This window comes from Grammomys surdaster, unplaced genomic scaffold, assembly GCF_004785775.1.
Source record: "Grammomys surdaster isolate TR1022 unplaced genomic scaffold, NIH_TR_1.0 255, whole genome shotgun sequence".
NCBI classification, from domain to species: domain Eukaryota; kingdom Metazoa; phylum Chordata; class Mammalia; order Rodentia; family Muridae; genus Grammomys; species Grammomys surdaster.
The window spans coordinates 3502804-3507234 of NW_021604696.1; the positions used below are offsets into that span (position 1 = coordinate 3502804).

At 40.1% G+C, this 4431-nt stretch overlaps 1 non-coding gene across 1 annotated transcript; it reads left to right on the forward strand.

Annotated features, from left to right (window-relative positions):
- Positions 1–657: 657 nt before the first annotated feature.
- Positions 658–763, forward strand: LOC114627634. The gene has a single exon (XR_003712383.1). It is a non-coding gene; the product is annotated as a U6 spliceosomal RNA (small nuclear RNA).
- Positions 764–4431: the final 3668 nt, after the last annotated feature.

Consider the following 4431-nt stretch of genomic DNA (forward strand, 5'->3'; position numbering starts at 1 on the left):
TGATTCCTGGATCAACAAGCAAACTTCATATTATAATTTATACATCACAATCACAATAGGTGTGTTACACACATTTTCTTCATTGCTCCTTGTGCTGCTGGTCAGTTTTGTCAAGTTTATATACCTAGAGCCAACTGGGAAGAAGAAACCTTAATTTAGGAATGGCCTCCGTCAGACTGGCCTACGGACATATCTACAGGGTATTTCGTTGAATAATGATTGATGTGGAAGGTCTCAGCCCACAGTGGACACGGCCACCTCTGGACAGGTGGTCTTGGGTTAGATGAGAAGTCTGGCTATGCCAACTATAGAGAGCAAGTCAGTAAGCAGCGTTCCTCCATGGTCTCTCCTTCACTTCCTGTCCCTGTCTTGGCTTCCCTTAATGATGGACCATGACTTATAAACCAAATAAAGCCTCTTCTGGGCCAAGCTGCTGATAAGTCTTTATATTAAATTCTTTCTGGAAAAAAACAACTAGTGTGGTTCCTGTCCCCTAAATGACTAGTCATGGCCAGAAATGAGGACAAATGTTCCACATAAAAATTTTAGTGATAGAAGCTGTCTACAACCACTTACAGAAGAATCCCTGAACCCAAGGTTAAGAATCTCAAGATCTGGTAGAGGACATTTGTTTTAATTATTCTAAGAAAATAACATGTACTCACTTTGGCCTCATATATACTTAAAAAAAAAATGAAACTATACAAGGGAAATCTGCATGGCCCCTGCACAAGTATGTCATGCAAATTTGAGAAAATAGTTTGAAAGGACCTTGAGTTCCAAGCCATTACTCTCCACACCTCAGCTGCAAGCTGTTTCCTGAAGGGTGGCCTTGGCATTTCAAGTAAGATATCAAATTAAAAGACTCTATTTCACCAGCAAAAGATGGTTAATAAATCATGATCCTGAAGGAAAATGTTATGGTCAAGGGGAATTTGGTTTTGATCACAGTCTATGTCCTATGTAGTTTTAGAAAACTGATTTTATTTTAAAGTCTATTCTTGTAATGTTTTTGACCTGTATTTTGGCAGGACATGATGAACTAAGCTCCCCGGGGTTTAAGTAGACTCAGAGTAAAACGGATTAAGATTTATAAAATTGTGGATGTCTTTCATGTAAGGAAGTGTCCTCTTTTTCTCCTAAAAGAATCCCTGAGTTTGATACAGAAAGTTCATTCTGAGCAGCTGCTAGCCTCACTTCATCTCATGCTTCAATAATATCTGTTCTGCATACATCTCACAATGTAAATTATTAACCTGGTAAAATATGCTAATATGTTATAAGTAAATACCTATTCAGTTGTGTGTTATTAAAACATTTTAAGTAGTATGGGTCTACTGTCAATAAGTATCAGGGACTCCTGCTCTGATGATAAGAATCCATGTTTTCCAGAGTGAGAGTAACCAAGCTTTACTTGTAGGTCACCCATGGTCCCTGGGTTGGTCCTCCAAGCTAAGAGTAGAAAGAAAGAAGAGGAGGAATATGTGACAGACTGTGAGTAGCCATCACAAACAGATGTTTTCCCTCAGCTTCACGCAAGAAGGTGGTAACTTCATGATGTTCTCACTCCTGACATCTCCAATGTCTTTGAAAAGGCAAAGGAGCCAGCATCCTGTCTCATAACTAAATTCATTCAAACAGGAGGAAATGGGTACAAATCCATAGGCTGGTGCTTGTAGTCAAAGCAGCTGTTTGAGTGAGAATGGAAAGCCTCTAAGAAGCGGCAGTAAAGGATTGGCAAGTCCTTGTTTAATTATGATGCTCACAATGACATGACTTCACTCTCTGAAATATTTCATGTCAATATTTATATTTATGACTACAAGAAGCTTTTACTTACATTTGATGTGTGACGGCAAATCACTAAAATTGGGATAATGTACTTTCATTTTTCTTAAGTTATTTTTTTAAAAAATCCTTTTTTTGCAGTACTCGTACCAGAGAATATGGCTGAAACGATTATCTTTGAACTTAAAGCTTACCTCACAATTATCAATCTGCACAGACTCATGGGAGGCCCAGATGACCAACCCCTGATAAGATAAAGATGGAGGCTGATGCTGAAGCTAAACTACAGAGGGACAGCTGGAGATGCCCACAGCTCCTGTTAGTGCAGAAGAGGAAACCACAGCGTAAGGTAATCAGGTTGCTAGTGTTCAGGGTAACAAACCTTCCAGTAGGCTTATTAACCACAAGATGTTAATTCTCTTACATTTTAAAGTTCGCCAAATGAGCTATTCAGTGTCTGGGGATATATCTGTCCTTTGACCACTAGATCAAGAAGAATTAACCTTTTCAAATTGGCATATGAATACCTATTAAAAAGCATACAGTGAATAAAGTCTGGGGATGCCAGAAAAGTCATGTTTTATTGCTCACTGAAGGCCTATATCAAAGCCTGAACAGCTTGAGCAGTGTGAGGGCACCTGTGGCAAACACCGCCAGTCAATTGGCTAGCGTCGTCTTGTAATTTTTAACAGAATTGTGACTTTCACAGCTGTACGTGTAACTAAAAAATTACAGACTCTCAGGCCAGGGTAGCCTGTCACCCAGACCGGAAGTTCTATATATAGATCAAATCCCTAAGAAGCAGGTTTCTCCTGGGAGAATAGAACAGAGCTGTGAGAAGCAGGCTTGGGTTTGCTGCCTTCCTCCTTCCTAGGATGGAAATTTGGGCCTAGAGGAACCCTGCCCATTTATTACCATAGCAACAAGACCCAATGTGAAGGAAGCAGCAGCAGCCTGTTCCTGGCAGAGTCTGCAAGGAGCTAAACCAGTTCTTGGCATTTTTCTTGCCTTTTTGTTGTATTAAAAGAGAACACCCTCAATTCTTATTATATAATTTTGCCATATACTGTATTTTAAATATACTCTTTCCCCTCCCCCCCAGCTTCTCACAGATTCTCCCCATCCCCCTACCTACTCAACTTCATAATTTCTTCTCTTCAGAAACAAAACATAAAAATCAAAAACAAAGAAAGAAAGAAACAAAGAAGAAACAGTAAGTCAAATAATACAAATAAAAAGAGAAGAATAGCGTCCATTTAGGATTGGAGAATCATTTCTTGAAATTGACCTGTCCTAAAGTGAGGCTGATACACTCAGTGACATATATTACATTTGGGAAAACTGACTTTCCCTTTCCCAGCAGGCATCAATTGCAGATAGCTTCTTAGTTAGAGGTGGGATGTCACACCCTCTTCTCCTTCTCAGTGTTGGGACTCAGTCTGGTTTGGATCTGTGCAGTCTTGAGCATGCTGCTACAGTCTCTGTGAGTTCATGTGTGCATCAATTCTATTATGTCTGGAAGATGCTATTTCCTTGGAGTCATCTTCCAGCCCTAGCTTTAGAAGCCTCTCAACTTCTTCTGCGTAGATCCCTGATTCTTTGGGCGGGCGCCCCCCCCCCCCCCCCCCTTGGGTTTAAAACAACAGCATCCTATCTAGAACTGAGCAGATTCATTTTTAATCTGCTGCTGAACTTCTTAACTCGTTTCCATGGTCTTGATTTTTTTTTACAATGTTTTGTTATGGGGTAAGTATAACTCTGCATACTTCAGATGCACTGTCTAATTTAATTTTTTTCAATATTTCTACAAAGAAGAATGCGGCAATTGATAACTCAAGCAAGAATATCCAATCAGTATACAGTACAGCTCAAACCCAGATTCAAATTTCATGGTCGCCATCTCTGTTCCCCCACAACACTGAGCCCAATTCCTTAAGTAGATCTCACCATTGCAGCTTAGCTAAGGACATTTGTGTAGCAAACAGGCACCAAATCTAGAGAGTGTCACTCTCCTGTTAAGAAAGCAGATTTATTTACTCTCCCCAGGATAACTAGGTCTCCCTACCTCACCAGAGATTTGCTTATACCCCAAGGTAGTAAAGATAATGTCTTTCTTGGGGGGCAAAGTCTGGACAGCATTCCCTGCATCTTCACCTGTATCTGCGTCTGCTTGTATCCTTGATAATTTCCTGCACTCTGGAGACCTCATCTGGGACAAATGTCCTGGGTACTAGAGGCCCACAGCTACACCAACACCATTAGACTGACTGGGAGTTTGATGGTACCATTACACTCACGGATGCATGAACTTTCTAGAAACATTTAAGTTCGATGCCTCCTTGTTGAGAAGTCTAGAAATGTTTCAAGTGAAAACTTCCATTTGCAGTAGTCACTGTGAAGTAAAGGTAGCTTTACCTGAATGCCCTTACTACTTGATGATAGACAGGAAGCATTCACATGATTCAAAAAGACCACTGAAATGCCTCTTTTCCATGGACAAGATGACACTGAAAGAATCAGCTACCAAACATCCAAATGCCTCACACTATTCCTTTAAAATTTATAACTACTCCCAAAACAGTAATTTCCAACCTTTCAGAATTGGTCAAACTTTTGAGGTATAGAAATTGTGTAGCAAACTTG